Source organism: Mus musculus, chromosome Y, assembly GCF_000001635.26.
Source record: "Mus musculus strain C57BL/6J chromosome Y, GRCm38.p6 C57BL/6J".
In the NCBI taxonomy this organism is placed as follows: domain Eukaryota; kingdom Metazoa; phylum Chordata; class Mammalia; order Rodentia; family Muridae; genus Mus; species Mus musculus.
This window is the reverse complement of record NC_000087.7, coordinates 20,825,845-20,843,091: the sequence shown is the minus strand read 5'-3', so window position 1 is coordinate 20,843,091 and position 17,247 is coordinate 20,825,845.

Sequence of the window (17,247 nt, the reverse complement as noted above, 5' to 3'; positions counted from 1 at the left end):
GCATTTCAAATGTTATCTCCATTCCGTGTTTTCCATCTACAACCCCTATATCCCATCTCCCCTTATCCTGATTCTATGAGGGTGCTCCCCCAACCACCTACCCACTTTGCCTCACTGCTCTAGCATTAGGCAAAGAGTGTGGAATAACCACAATACAACTCACGAACTACATGAACTTCAGAAGGAAATAAGACCAACGAATGGATGTTTCCATCCTAATTAAAACAGGGAACAAAATAATCAAGGGACAAAGATGATGGGAGGGAATTGTGAAGAAGAGAAGAGGGGGAGGGGAGAAAGAGGGGAAGAATAAGGTATGGGAGAAGACAGCAGAGATGTTCAGAGGGTCAGGACATTGAACAGGGGTGTATAGCAACTGGGGGATGAGGAACTGGTGGTAAAAACAGAAAGTCCAAGATGCTAAGAAAGCAAGAGTTTCCCAGGACTCCAGAAGGATGGCATTAGCAAAAATACTCCCACAAAGGGGACGGGAAAACCTGTCCAGACTAAATATATTTTTTAAAGAGAGATAATAAAGTATTCTCTCCCTTCCTCTTTCTCTGTTTATGTCTGTCTGTCTCTGTCTCTGTCTCTCCCTCTCCTTTCCTTCATCTCTCCCTCCATCCCTCCCACTCGGTTGTGTGGTGTGGTATGGTGGTGGTGGTGGTGGTGGAGATGGTGTTTGTGTGTGTGTGTGTGTGTGTGTGTGTGTGTGTGTGTGTGTGTGTGTGCATGTGAACACACACATGCCTGTGAAGAAATGCCATTGTGTGCATGTATAGGTCACATGACATCAGAAGTCACTTTTATTTCTCTACACTATAGGACATAATAGTCAAACTCAGGCTGTCAGGTTTGGCAGGAAACACTTCACCAGTTGAACCATCTCTACAGCCCATAACATAAAGGTCTATATCTAGTTTGTTTAGTCTATATATAGTTAGCTGACTATGGATTTACTTTCTTGGTGTATCCTGGCATAAAGACATTCTTAATATTTCTTGAGTAATTGCAAGAAGGAAAGAAGGAAAGAAGGAAGGAAGGAAGGAAGGAAGGAAGGAAGGAAGGAAGGAAGGAAGGAAGGAAGGAAGGAAAGAAGAATAAAATTATAATTTAGAAGTGGTATGTATTTTTAAGGATGTGATATTTGAAAAATAATTGTCCCACATAGGTTCAGATATATGAACTATTGGCTCCTCCATAGTCTGAGATATAAGAACTCTTGGCTTCCCCAAAGCCTCAGACACATTAGTATCCCAGGTGGTGCTGATTGAGAAGATTATGGACCTTGTATGTCTTAAAGCCTTGCTGGAGGAAGTATGCCAATAGAGACAGGCTTTGAGAGTTTATTACATCTCCCCACATCCAGTTCCCTCTCTGTTTTCTGTATGTGGATGGAGATGTGATCTCTCACCTTGCTACTATCCCTGCCCACTGCCTCTCCTACCATTGTGAACTATCCCTCAATATTAAGCAAAGAAATAAAAAAAAATCATAAAATAAAATGAAATCCCTATCTTCCATAAATCACTTTATGTCATAGTATTTTATCACAACAAGGTAAAAACTAAAATAGAAGACTTCCTTGGAATGTAAGGTGCTGTACATCAAGTTAAAATAAGGAAGTCATTAGGTAAATCAATGATATTACTGAAAAAGGACTACTGAAATCCCCATAATTTTATACTTTAGCAAGTAGTATAGTAATGATGTTACTTTCAGAAATGTACTATGGTTATTTAAAGTATTACTATTAAAGACAAAATAGATAAATGGTATATGAGAACTCTATCCTGACAATGTTTCTGCATATATAAAATTAATCTAAAACAAAAATTGAAGATTAAATAATTAAACTTGAGATATTCCTTCCTTTTATGAATATTCAGTAGGGACATATAATTTAGGAGAAATAACAGATGTTTCAAGCCTCTGTTTCATAGGGCTTCTGGTACTCTGAAAATGTTTATGCAAACTGATACGCCCAAAATAAAAATCAGTAAAGAAAATTTTATTTGAACACTGACATTCTTATTATGAACCACACATATGTAAACAAATTAAAATAGTAACGTAAATATTTATCTTGCTAACATTTAAAATATTGAGTAATGAAGGATTTGTGCATATTTTACTGTCTTGAAACAGAATCTCAACAATTACTTTAGGCTGTTTTTTTAACTCAAAGGCCGCATGTCTTAGTCTTCCAAGTATGGCTGTAGCTATGAGTAATAACTACCACACCAGCAAGAATTGTTTTAGATATTTGCAAGAAAACTATTAGCTATGATATAGGTATCTGCACAGTAGATTTTCTAAGAGAAAGAAAATAAAATATTAATAAATTAGAATATGTTAAAAAATATGTAAAGAATATGTTAAAATATGTTCAGTTTTGTTGCTCATTTCCTGAACAAAAAAAATCATGATTTATATACCATATATCCAGGATTAAGTGTATAAGCTTGTGTGTATTTGTGTGTATGTGTCCGCACACACATGCACATGCACACACATGTTTTAGGTTAGAAACCTAGATGTCAGAAAAGTTAGTATTTTTTTTTTATATTATGAAGATAGTTATATACCCTTGAGTATGTTTGACTTTTACCCTTTAACATAGAAATGAATAATGGTTTGAAAAGTTGGTACTCTTTTTCAAACTTTTTGTTTGATCTTCCTGAGTTTTAAATCATGCACCCAGTCCCACTTATCTCCTCATCACCTTGTATCCCGCTTCTACCATTGCAACCACCCCAACAGAATAAGAATCTCATTGTGGAATTAGTAATGTCACAGTGTATATCCCACAGTGTGCCCTTTTATCTACATTTCTTTGTTTCCAAGTTGTTCATTTTAATGAGTCTTAAGAGGTCTCTGCCTTCTACTATACTATCAGTACTAATGCATAACTGTAACTCCTCTCAGATATCCTGTTGTTGCCCTTTGTCATGGAGATCCTGTAGTATGGGATCTGTAGGGTGGCCATTTTAATCTACTTCAGCAGTTCACCAATGGGGGTCAATGTTGTGTTGGGGCAATTCAAAGCCCAGGATCTAGGCCTGAGAGGGATCTGGCTAATCAGACCACCAGCTCTGCCACAATACCACCATCTGGGAGAGCTTTCCTGCCCTTCCCATGCTTCCCTTTCCAAAGTTGCAGCCAACAAGGGGCAGAAACAACTTTCATGCTACCATACCCTCAGTGCTGTCTCATTTGCGCCCCTGCCATCAAAGCCAGCTTTACTGTGCTGCCCAGACAAGGTAGAGGGGCCATCCTCTACAGTGCTACAGCAGATAAGGGACGGAGCTAGGTCTCTAGTTCTCACTCTCTCTGAGCATGCTCACCATTAACCCCCAAACCAGGGGCAACTCCCTCCCTGCTGATCAGATGAGGTGCATGGCCTACTCTCCCAAGTGCTGCAAGAGGTGATTGGGACATTATTCCTGGGCTCATGACCCCATCAGGGACAGCTCTCCTGCCAAGGGTGGTGAGGGTAAAAGAGAGGGAAGGGGTCTCTCCTTTGTCCAAACCACTGCACAGCAAACAAGAGGCAGGACCAAGTTTCCCATGCCTACCAGGCAGCTGATCAGAAAGCCCCAAATCTAGGGCCAGCTCTACTCTGCTGCTCAATCAAGGAAGGCTGTCTTTAGAGGCAGGTTTTGAGATCATATATGCTCATGTCTGACCAGTGTGTAGACAGCCTCTTTTTGCTGCCTGTGGATGAAGATTAGGAGCTCTTGGCTTCATCTCCGGCTCTAACAAAAGATCTTCCTGAAAACTACCATACTTCTTGGCAAGACAATAATGAAATTAACCTCTGAAACTGTAATTCAGCCCCAGCAAAGTTTTTTGCTTTATAGGAATTACTGTGGTCATAGTGTCTCTTCATAACAACAAAATCCAAATTTCGACACCTTCCATCCTCACCCTCCAATTCGTTCTCTAAATTTCTTTCTCACATTCACATTTTATTTTATACTCTATGATAATGATTAAAACGTCCACGACATAGTAAAAAACAGTAAATTACTAAGATTTCTTTTTGTGAATCTATTCAACATTTTATCATTTTTATCATAAATATAACACTGTTCATGTTTCTAATACAAATAAAATCTCAAAGTAAAATGAACTGTAATAAGAGGATATTAGCCAAAGAAGTACAGATTTCCTAGGATACAATTCACAGAACTCAAGAAACTTAACAATAAGAAGGGTCCAAGTGAGAACGCTTCAATCACACTTGTAAGGGAGAAGAAAGGAATCACAAGAGGCAGAGAATGAGAGAGAGAGAGAGAGAGAGAGAGAGAGAGAGAGAGAGAGAGAGAGAGAGAGAGAGAGAGAGAGAGAGAGAGAGGTTGAGAGAGAACTACGTGGGAGATGGGAGGGGGAGGAAAAAAATGAACACATTCAGGTATGGGAAGGCAGGAGAGAAGCCGTGAGGGCTAGCAGCCCTCCCAAGTCCACCTGCCCAGAGCATAGGACGAACTCTGGCCAGATGTGGGCTACCCTCCCTAACCCTCGTTCCCCTGCCCTCATTAGTTTCCACATATTTGGTTCTAAATTTTCATTTTTTATTAAGTCTATGACAATCCTAGAACTGAGGTATCACAAAACTGGTTCATCCTTGTTTTCTGCAATGATCACTTTTCATAATATTAAAAGAGCTGGAGTTCTATTCATCCCTCCATGTTAAAATTAACTAGGTCCTAAGATTGCTGTTTTTACTGACCACATGTGCTGCTGTTCCCAGTCCATGTCTCCATTCAGAGATCAAAAACCCGCAGCAGCCTTATGACTTGACTAGGACAATTGAGAATCCTGAAATGGGTTACTGGGCCCAACTGACTAATAAAGAAAAGCCACTTGGGATGTCATGGTTTCCATATTTAATGTTTGATTTGTGCCGGCTGGCTGATAACTCATGGCCTGACACCCAACAGACTTTATAACATTCATACACTATGTAGACTTAGGGAGACTTTTTTATATGTCTGGGGAAAAGAGAACTGTGGCATATGGGGACCCAGAACAATTCTATTATGCTTTTTGGGGTTGTGAAACATTGGGATGGAAGGTATCAAAGGAAGATCTTATCACAGTAACTTGACAGGGAAGGGAATCTGAAGATCAACTTAAGTTCACCAGCCTAGGAAAGCAGGAAAAGGGCTGGGAAACCGGGAAACCTTGGGGCCTCCGATTTTATATTATTGGGGGGAAAACCTCAAACTCATTTTCACAATTAGGCTCCTGATAAAACCAATAGTAAACCCCCTGAATGTGACTGTAGGACCAAACCGAATTCTGGCAAACACTAAACCTATACCAAAAGGTCTTGCCCTGAGAAACCTATGCCAAAGTCTGTTCCCAAATCAGTGTTTGTTGACCTCCCAGTCCTTCAAGAGCAGGCTCCCCGCCCCCATAGATCTCCTCTGGTCAACGATGCTAAAAACCTTTCAGATTTTGACCAGTTCCCAACCAGAGCTAACCATCTTCTGCTGGCTGTGTTATTATGCCAGACATCCTTTTTATGAAGGTGTTGGATTTATGTCTAAATATAATGAGTCCGAGAGAGACACTGCATGCATATGGTCCCAAGAAGGCAGAACCTTAACCATACAGACCATATCAGGACAGGGGACCTGCCTGGGAAATGTTCCCTTGTCAGATCAACATATTTATAACCAAAATATGCCCATGGTGCATTCCAAATATGTTATTTCCCCCGAACAGGCATGGTGGGCCTGTTCAACAGAGTTGACTCTGTGTGTGCATGGAGAAGTTCTTAATTCCCCTACTGCAAATGAGTTCTCTATTCTAGTCCCATTGGTGCCATGCATAACCTATTATTCAGAGGAAATAGTGCTGAAGAATCTAATAGGGCATGTTGGGGGAGACCTCAAAAGACGGAAGAGAGAAAGTATTTTCCTAATGTTGGCTATAATTTTGGGAGCAGGGCTACCTGGTGCAGGCACTGGGATAGCAGCCCTAACATTGTAAGAGAATAAATATACAGCCTTAAATTAGATACAGATCAAGACAGCCAATGCTTAGAAAAATCCATTTCACACCTAGAGTAAAATGTAGATTCTCTGGCTGAGGTAGTTGAACAGAACAGACAAGGGTTAGACTTTGTGTTCCTGCATCAGGGAGGCTTGTGTGTTGATGCATTCAAAGAATGTTGGATTTATATAAATCACTCTGGCATCAAAGAATTACTAGCTAAGGTTAGAGAAAGCATAGAGAGGTGCCAAAGAGAACAAGAAAACTCCAAAATCTGGCATCATTCCCTATTTGATAATTCCCCATGGTTAACTACTCTCATTTCCACAATTACAGGGTCCCTTATAAGTTTTTTTTGTTGCTGCTCACATTTGGGCCAGGCATAATTAAAAAGTTTTTGCAGTATATAAAGTAGAGATTAGGGACTATTCAACTGATGATGATGAGGTCTGTCTTAGTAAGGATTTCTATTCCTGCACAAACATCATGACCAAGAAGCAAGTTGGGGAAGAATGGGTTTATTCGGCTTACACTTCCATACTGCTGTTCATCACCAAGGAAGTCAGGACTGGAACTCAATCAGGTCAGGAAGCAGGAACTGATGCAGAGGCCATGGAGGGATGTTCTTTACTGGCTTGCCTCACCTGGCTTGCTCAGCCTGCTTTCTTATAGAACCAAGACCACCAGCCCTGAGATGGTCTCACCCACAAGGGGCCTTTCCCCCTTGATCACTAATTGAGAAAATGCCTTACAGTTGGATCTCATGGAGACATTTCCTCAACTGAAGCTCCTTTCTCTGTGATAACTCCAGCTGTGTCAAGTTGACACAAAATTAGCCAGTACAAGGTCCCAGTACAAACCAGTTAGCACAGACGATTTAGGCCTATAAAGAGTCCAAGATTGGCATCTAGCATCACCAAAAAGAGGGGAGAATGTTGAAAACCTCAGATTACTGATACTAGAGAGACTTCAGTGTTGTACAGTCAGAGGCTCCCATCCACCTTTCCCCCTTCCCCCTTCCCCTGCGGCTATACAAATAGCAAACAGGTGGTTTCTGTGCTGCATCCTCCTGCAGCAGACTGGGCTGCCTTTCCCTCCCCTAGCCTTACAATGACAGGGCCCATAATGAGGACACATTCTCTCTGCCTCTGTGTCTGCAAAAACCAAAACTCCTGCTAGAAAGAACTCCAAGTACCTGTCCTTGAGACCTTAGAGAAAAAGCAAGCTCAAGGGACACCATGGAAAAAGTAAAAGGTAAGCAGATGTCGGGTCACAGACAGATAAAACTGGCCATAAAGTTAGTCCTTGAACAGACACTCATTACCCTTCTCCCACTTTAGTACTATTACACCTTCTAGTCCCCCTTTCTGTAAATATTTACACAATTCTTATACTGTATATAAACCCAATGTTTTTTGGATTCAGGGTCACTTGCCAGCATTCATGCAGTGAATGCTAGTTGGGCAAACCAAGGTTGAACTTGAAAATAAGACTTTTTTGTGAGTTTCAGTAGAGTTTGTAATTTTTGGGCTCATCTGGGTTTCCTGTGGACACAGAGCATAACATACTTAGCTATTAAGAATGAGGACATAAAAAAAAAGAAAGAAAGAAAAACCAAAACCAACAACAACTACTACAAAAAAAAACAAAAAAACAAACAAACAAAAAAATGAGAACATCCTGAGATTAATAGGCAAACAGATAGAACTAGAAAATACCATGGTTAGTGAGGTAACTCAGACACAAAAGAACATTCATGTTATGTATTCAATAACAAATGGATATTAGCCAAAAACACAAAACCAAACCAAACCAAACCAAACAAACAACAAAAACTACAGAATACACAGGATACAGTCCACAGAACTCAAAGAGCTCAACAAGCTGAAGTACTCAAGTGAAGATGCCTCGATCCTAATTGGGAGGGAGAAGAAAGCAACCACAAGTTGGAAGGGAAAGAAGAACATGGGAGGGAAAGTGGAAAGTGGTAGAGTGGGGATCGATTCTGATCTGGTGTTGAATAAGGGAAAAAGACTGAAGTCTTGAGGGCCAGCAGAAATAATGGAAATAGGCAAACTCAGGAAATAGGATGTTTCAAGGATGCCCTAGAATGCACCAGAGACCTGGGAGGTGAGAGATTCCAGCTTCTGGCTATTATAAATTAGGCTGCTATGAACATAGTGGAGCATGTGTCCTTATTACAAGTTGGAACATCTTCTGGGTATATGCCCAGGAGAGGTATTGCTGGATCTTCCTGTATTACTATGTTCAATTTTCTGTGGAACCACCACACTGATTTCCAGACTTGGTTGTACCAGCTTGCAATCTCACCAATAATACAGGAGTGTTCCTCTTTCTCCACATCCCCGCCAGCATCTACTGTCACCTGAATTTTTGATCTTAGCCATTCTAACTGGTGTGAGGTGGATGGAATCTCAAGGTTGTTTTGATTTGTTTCTCTCTGATGATTAAGGATGTTGAACATTTTTTTGCTTCTCGTACATTCTGTATTCCTCAGTTGAGAATTCTTTGTTTAGTTCTGTACCCCATTTTTAATAGGGTTATTTGATTTTTTGGAATTCATCTTCCTGAGTTCTTTATATGTATTGGATATTAGTCTCATATATGATTTAGGATGGGTAAAGATCCTTTCCCAAGCTATTGGTGGTCTTTTTGTCTTATTGGCGGTATCTTTTGCCTTACAGAACCTTTGCAATTTTCTGAGGTCTGGTTTGTGGATTCTTGATCTTACAGCACAAGCCATTGCTCTTCTGTTCAAGAATTTTCCCCCTGTGCCCATATCTTAATGGCTTTAATCCACTTTCTTCTCTATAAGGTTCAGTGTCTCTGGTTTTATATGGAGTTCCTTGATCCACTTAGACTTGAGCTTCTTTTTCTTTCTTTTCTACATAGATTGGATTTTTTGCTAATATTCATTATAGAACAATATGTGAAATGTTCGTAAAACAAAACATTCCTAAATGTTCCATAACCTTCCCAAACACTGTCTCTAGCTGAAGACCAACTGTTTAAATATATTAGCCTACTAAAAATATTATATATTCAAATCATAGTAAGACTGAAGCTATGGTGACAGCTAGAGACGTAAATTACTTCTGAGTAAAATTTTCACACTAAATGGACAACTTTGACCATAAAACAGGCACTGAGTTAACATGTCAGTGGTGGGCATAAATATACCACCTCTTGTTTAAACGTGTACACTGTGCTTAAACTGTAAGACAGACTTTGCAACACCTATTCCCTTGTTTGTCTTCACAATATTTTATTATTGAATAAAGCTTATTTGTCTGAATTTTATTACTTGTCTATTTGGTTGTTATATAGGAGATAGATTGCCAGGCATATTACTTCTATGACTTCTACCTTTGTGATTGCTAGTCTTAGTTGTTAACTTTACTGAATATTGAATTAACTAAAAGTGAAAAGCACTGGATATAAGTGATTTTTGGCTCATTGCCTCATTTGAGGTTTAAAAACCTGTCCTAATTCTGGGCCACATATTCTTGTGCTAGCCTATATAAAGCACATAGAAGACCCCTTTGGTTTTTGCCTGCTTGTCTTCATTCTCACAGGTATGCATGTTCTTTTGAAGGTTTTAGAGTATATTTCTTTGAGAGTCCAACATACACTGAAGAACATCTGGGAAATTCAGTCTTGTGGACAGAAGATCTATAGAATTCCTTGACTTTCTGACCATAGACATTTATTTTTAAATACCTGGGCTGAACCACAGTGTATAAATCCCTCTACAAACACATGCACACACACACACACACACACACACACACACACACACACGCACACACACACAGACATAATTATTTCAGTTTTTTTCTTTAAAGAATTTTGACTACCATACCTAAAATCTCTAAAATTAAATTTATCTTCCTATATCCAATTACTTTCATGCTCCTATTTTGTAGATATTCTAAACAATGTCATACTATCCATTTTAACAATTTTTTTATTTATATTTCAAATGTGATCCCCTTCAGCATACCCCCTCCCTGAGGCCCCTACCACACTTCCCTCTTCTCTCTAGAAGGTTACTCTCCCACCCACCTCTCTAGAATTCCCCTTTTCTGGGGACATAAACCTTCCACAGGACAAGCACACACCCTCATCTCACTGAGGCCAGACAATGCAATCCTCTGCTACATATGTATAGTAGGGGTTATGGACTAGTACATGTATGCTTTTTGGTTGGTGGCTTAGTACCTGAGAATTCTGGGAAATCTAGTTTTTTCATGGTGTTGTTCTTCCTATAGGGTTGCAATTCCCTTCAGTTGCTTCAGTCTTTGCTCAAACTCTTCCATAGGGGTTCCTGGGTTTAGACCAATGGTTGGCTGTAAATATCTGCTAATGTCTCAGTCAGTTGCTGGCATAGCCTCTTTTAGGATAGTCATGCCATGTTCCTGTCTGAAATCATATCTTGGTCAATTAACAAATGGACCTCCTGAAACTGAAAAGGTTCTGTAAGGCAAAGGACACTGTCAATAGGACAAAATGGCAACCTAGTAATGGAGAAAAGATCTTTACTAACCCTACATCTGATCGAGGGCTAATATTCAAAATATAAAAAGAATTCAAGAAGCTAGACTCCAGAAAAACAAACACCCTAACGAAAAAATGAGCTCTAGAGCTAAACAAAATTCTCAATTTAGGAATCTCAAAAGCCTGAGAAGCACCTAAAGAAATGTTCAACATCTTTATTTATAGTGAAACACAAATCAAAACCACGCTGAGATTCCATCCTAAACCAATGAGAATGGTTGAGACCAAAATGTAAGGTGAAAATAGCTGCTAGAGCAAATGTAGATAAAAAGAAAACTTTATCTTTGCTAGTGAGATTGCAAAGTGTTTTCCAGATTTTAAATCTGGAAAATATTATGGCATTTCTTCACAAAATTGGAAAAAAGTCTATCTGAATATTCATATATACAACTTCTGGGCATATATCCCAAAATTTTCTACCATACCATAAGTAAACCTTCAGTGTTTACAGCACCCTTAATTATAATAGCGGGGGTTCAGGAACTATGCCGAACTTAGAAAATTAATCTGAACAGGTGAGAGGGTGCACCACAGAACCGGAGAGCTTCTCGGACAGGCGGTGCCACATAAACGCTGAGGCAACACCCTTTTCGGGCCGCAAACCGACAGCTACCCTCCCAACCAGAGGACAGGTATCTGCCTGGTTCGGAAGGCCGCAGCCTCAGGAGCAGCAGGTGCCACCTTGGTTCTGGGATGCCGCCGAACTTAAGAACTTAGTCTGCACAGGTGAGACTGTGCACCACTGAAGCTGACAACTTCTGGGACCTGCCAAGCAACACAGCTTCAGGAAAAGGTCATGTTTGGGGCCCACTTCTTCAGCCAGGATGAGGTCCAAACACAAGATAATCTGTGTACCTTCCCTGTAAGAGGAGAGCTTGCCAGCAGAGAGCTCTGAGCACTGAAATTCAGAGAAGAGAGTCTGTCTTCCAGGTCTGCTGATAGACGGTAACAGAATCACCAGAAGAACAATCTCTAAACAGAATCAACTATGAAAACTAACTAGAGATTACCAAATGGTGAAAGGTAAATGTAGGAATCTTACTAACAGGAACCAAGACCACTCACCATCATCAGAACCCAGCACTCCCACGTCGCCTAGTCCAGGGCACCCCAACACACCCGAAACCCTAGACCCAGATTTAAAAGCATCTCTTGATGATGGTAGAGGACATCAAGAAGGACTTTAATAACTCACTTAAAGAAATACAGGAGAACACTGTTAAAGAGTTACAAGTCCTTACAGAAAAAGAGGAAAACACATCCAAACAGGTGATGGAAATGAACAAAACCATACTAGACATAAAATGGGAAGTAGACACAATAAAGAAAACTCAAAGTGAGGCAACACTGGAGATAGAAACCCTAGGAAAGATATCTGGAACCATAGATGCAAGCATCAGCAACAGAATACAAGAGATGGAAGAGAGAATCTCAGGTGCAAAAGATCCCATAGAGAAGATCGGCACAACAATCAAAGAAATTGGAAAATGCAAAAACATCCTAACTCAAAATATCCAGGAAATCGAGGACACAATGAGAAGACCAAACCTACAGATAATAGGGGTGGATCAGAATGAAGATTTTCAACTTAAAGGGGCAGCATATATGTTCAACAAAATTATAGAAGAAAACTTCTCAAACCTAAAGAAAGAGATGCCCATGAACATAAAAGAAGCCTACAGAACTCCAAATAGACTGGACCAGAAAAGAAATTCCTCCCTACACATAATAATCAGAACAACAAATGCACTAAATAAAGAGAGAATTCTAAAAGCAGTAAGGGAAAAAGGTCAAGTAACTTATAAAGGAAAGTCAATCAGAATTACACCAGATTTTACACCAGAGACTATGAAAGCCAGAAGAGCCTGGACAGATGTTGTACAGACACTAAGAGAACACAAATTCCTGCCACGGCTACTATACCCAACCAAACTCTCCATTACCATAGATGGAGAAAAAAAAAAGTATTCCATGACAAAACCAAATTCACATATTACCTTTCCACAAATCCAGCCCTTCAAATGATAATAACAGAAAAAAAATACAAGAATGGGAACCTTGCCCTAGAAAAAACAAGAAGGTAATCCTTCAACAAACCTAAAAGAAGACAGCCACAAAAACAGAATGCCAACTTTAACGACAAAAATAAGAGGAACCAACAATTACTTTTTCTTAATATCTCTTAATATCAATGGTCTCAACTCCCCAATAAAAAGATATAGACTAACAAACTGGCTGCACAAACAAGACCCAGCATTTTGCTGCTTACAGGAAACTCATCTCAGAGAAAAAGATAGACACTACCTCAGAATGAAAGGCTGGAAAACAATTTCCCAGGCAAATTGTATGAAGAAACAAGCTGGAGTAGCCATCCTAATATCTGATAAGATTGACTTACAACCCAACGTCATCAAAAAAGACAAGGAGGGGCACTTCATTCTCATCAAAGGTAAAATCATCCAAGAGGAACTATCAATTCTGAATATCTATGCTACAAATACAAGGGCAGCCACATTCATTAAAGAAACTTTAGTTAAGGTCAAAGCACACATTGCACCTCACACAATAATAGTGGGAGACTTCAACACACTACTTTCACCAATGGACAGGTCAAGGAAACAGAAAGTAAACAGGGACATAGAGAAACTAACAGAAGTTATGAAACAAATGGATCTGACAGATATCTACAGAACATTTTATCCTAAAACAATAGGATATACCTTCTTCTCAGCACCTCCTGGTACCTTCTCCAAAATTGACCACATAATAGATCACAAAACAGGCCTCAACAGTTACAAACATATTGAAATTGTCCCATGCATCCTATCAGATCACCATGCACTAAGGCTGATCTTCAATAACAAAATAAATAATAGAAAGCCAACATTCACGTGGAAACTGAACAACACTCTTCTCAATGATATCTTGGTAAAGGAAGGAATAAAGAAAGAAAATTATGGACTTCTTAGAGTTCAATGAAAATGAAGCCACCTCATACCCAAACTTATGGGACACAATGAAAGCATTTCAAAGAGGAAAACTCATAGCTCTGAGTGCCTCCAAAAGGAAACTAGAGAGAGCATACATTAGCAGCTTGACAACACACCTAAAAGCTCTAGAACAAAAAGGAAGCAAATTCACCCAAGAGGAGTAGATGGCAGGAAATAATCAAACTCAGGGGCAAAATCAACCAAGTGGAAACAAGAAGAACTATTCAGAGAATCAACCAATCGAGGAGCTGGTTCTTTGAGAAAATCAACAAGATAGACAAACCTTTAGCCAGACTCACTTGAGGGCACAGGGAAAACATTGTAATTAATAAAATCTGAAATGAAAAGGGAGACATAAGAACAAATCCTGAAGAAATCCTTAAAACCATCAGATCCTTCTACAAAAGGCTATAGTCAACAAAACTGGAGAATCTGGATGAAATGGAGAAGTGTCTAGACAGATACCAGGTACCAAAGTTGAATCAAGATCAGGTTAATGATCTAAACAGCCAGATATCCCCCAAAGAAATAAAAGCTGTCATTAATAGTCTCCCAACCAAAAAAAAAAAAAAAAAAAAAAGCCCAGTACGAGATGGGTTTAGTGCAGAGTTCTATCAGACCTTAAAAGAAGATCTACTCCCAGTTCTGCACAAACTATTCCACAAAATAGAAACAGAAGGTACTCTACCCAACTCATTCTATGAAGCCACAATTACTCTGTTACCTAAACCACAAAAAGACCCCACAAAGATAGAGAACTTCAGACCAATGTCACTTATGAATATTGATGCAAAAATCCTCAATAAAGTTCTTGCTAACCATATCCAAGAACACATCAAAACAATCATCCATCCTGACCAAGTAGATTTCATCCCAGGGATGCAGGGATGGTTCAATATACATAAATCCATCAACGTAATCCAGTATATAACAAACTCAAATACAAAAACCACATGATCATCTCGTTAGAAGCTGTGAACGCATTTGACAAAATCCAACACCTATTCATGATAAAAGTCTTGGAAAGATCAGGAATTCAAGGCCCATACCTAAACATGATAAAAACAATCTACAGCAAACCAGTAGCCACCATCAAAGTAAATGGTGAAAAGCTTGAAGCAATCTCACTAACATCAGGGACTAGACAAGGCTGTCCACTCTCTCCCTACCTATTCAACATTGTACTTGAAATCCTAGCCAGAGCAATTAGACAACAAAAGGAGATGAAGGGGATACAAATTGGAAAGGGAGAAGTCAAAATATCACTTTTTGCAGATGATATGATAATATGTATACATGATACTAAAAATTCCACCAGAGAACTCCTAAGCCTGATAAACAGCTTCAGTGAAGTAGCTGGATAAAAAATTAACTCAAGTCAATGGCCATTCTCTACACAAGGACAAACAGGCTGAGAAAGAAATTAGGGAAATCAATGCAATCCCATCAAAATTCCAACTCAATTCTTCAACGAATTAGAAGGAGCAATTTGCAAATTCATCTGGAATAACAAAAAACCTAGAATAGCAAAAACTCTTCTCAAGGATAAAAGAACCTCTCGTGGAATCACCATGCCTGACCTAAAGTTTTACTACAGAGCAATTGTGATAAAAACTGCATGGTACTGGAATAGAGACAGACAAGTAGACCAATGGAATAGAATTGAAGACCCAGAAATGAACCCACACACCTATGGTCACATGATCTTCCACAAGAAAGCTAAAACCATCCAGTGGAAGAAAGACAGCATTTTCAACAATTGGTGCTGGCACATCAGGTTGTTATCATGTAGAAGAATAAGAATTGATCCATACTTATCTCCTTGTACTAAGGTCAAATCTAAGTGGATCAAGGAACTTCACTTAAAACCAGAGACACTGAAACATATAGAGGAGAAAGGGGGGAAAAGTCTTGAAGATATGGGCACAGAGGAAAAAGTCCTGAATAGAACAGCAATGGCTTGCTCTGTAAGATCGAGAATTGACAAATGGGACCTAACGAAACTCCAAAGTTTCAGCAAGGCAAAAGACACCGTGAATAAGACAAAAAGACCACCAACAGATTGGGAAAGGGTCTTTACCTATCCTAAATCAGAGAGGGGACTAATATCCAATATATATATATATATATGTTCATAGCAGCCTTAATTATAATAGCCAGAAGCTGGAAAGAACCCAGATGCCCCTCAACAGAGGAATGGATACAGAAAATGTGGTACATCTACACAATGGAGTACTACTCAGCTATTAAAAAGAATGAATTTATGAAATTCAAAGCGAAACGGATGGACCTGGAGGGCATCATCCTGAGTGAGGTAACACATTCACAAAGGAAATCACACAATATGTACTCACTGATTAGTGGATATTAGCCCAAAACCTAGGATACCCAAGATATAAGATACAATTTTCTAAACACATGAAACTCAAGAAAAATGAAGACTGAAGTGTGGACACTATGGCCCTCCTTAGAAGTGGGAACAAAACACCCATGGAAGGAGTTACAGAGACAAAGTATGGAGCTAAGATGAAAGGATGGACCATGTAGAGACTGCCATATCCAGGGATCCACCCCATAATCAGCATCTAAACGCTGAAACCATTGCATACACTAGCAAGATTTTATTGAATGGACCCAGATGTAGCTGTCTCTTGTGAGACTATGCCGGGGACTAGCAAACACAGAAGTATATGCTCACAGTCAGCTAATGGATGGATCACAGGGCTCCTAATGTAGGAGCTAGAGAAAGTACCCAAGGAGCTAAAGGAATCTGCAACCCTATAGGTGGATCAACATTATGAACTAACCAGTACCCTGGAGCTCTTGACTCTAGCTGCATATGTATCAAAAGATGGCCTAGTCGGCCATCACTGGAAAGAGAGGCCCATTGGACATGCAAAATTTATATGCCCCAGTAAAGGGGAACGCCAGGGCCAAAGAGGGGGAGTGGGCGGGTAGGGGAGTGGGGGTGGGTGGGTATGGAGTACTTTTGGTATAGCATTGGAAATGTAAATGAGCTAAATACTTAATAAAAAATTAAAAAAAAAGAAATTAGGGAATCAACACTCTTCTCAATAGCCACAAATAATATAATATACCTAGGCGTGACTGTAACTAAGGAAGTGAAAGATCTGTATGACAAGAACATCATGCCTCTGAAGAAAGAAATTAAGGAAGAACTCAGAAGATGGAAAGATCTCCCATGCTCATGGATCGGCAGGATCAATATAGTAAAAATGGCTACCTTGCCAAAAGCAATCTACAGATTCAATGCAATCCCCATCAAAATTCCAACTCAATTCTTCAACGAATTAGAAAGAGCAATCAGCAGATTCATCTGGAATAACAAAAAACCTAGGATTGCAAAAACTCTTCTCAAGGATAAAAGAACATCTAGTGTAATCACCATGCCCAACCTAAAGCTGTACTACAGAACAATTGTGATAAAAACTGCATGGTACTGGTATAGTGACAGACAAGTAGACCAATGGAACAGAATTGAAGACCCAAAGAAAAATCTACACACCTATGGTCACGTGATCTTTGACAAGCAAGCTAAAACCATCCAGTGGAAAAAAGACAGCATTTTCAACAAATGGTGCAGGCACAACTGGCGGTTACCATGTAGAAGAATGTGAATTGATCCATTTCTATCTTCTTGTACTAAGGTCAA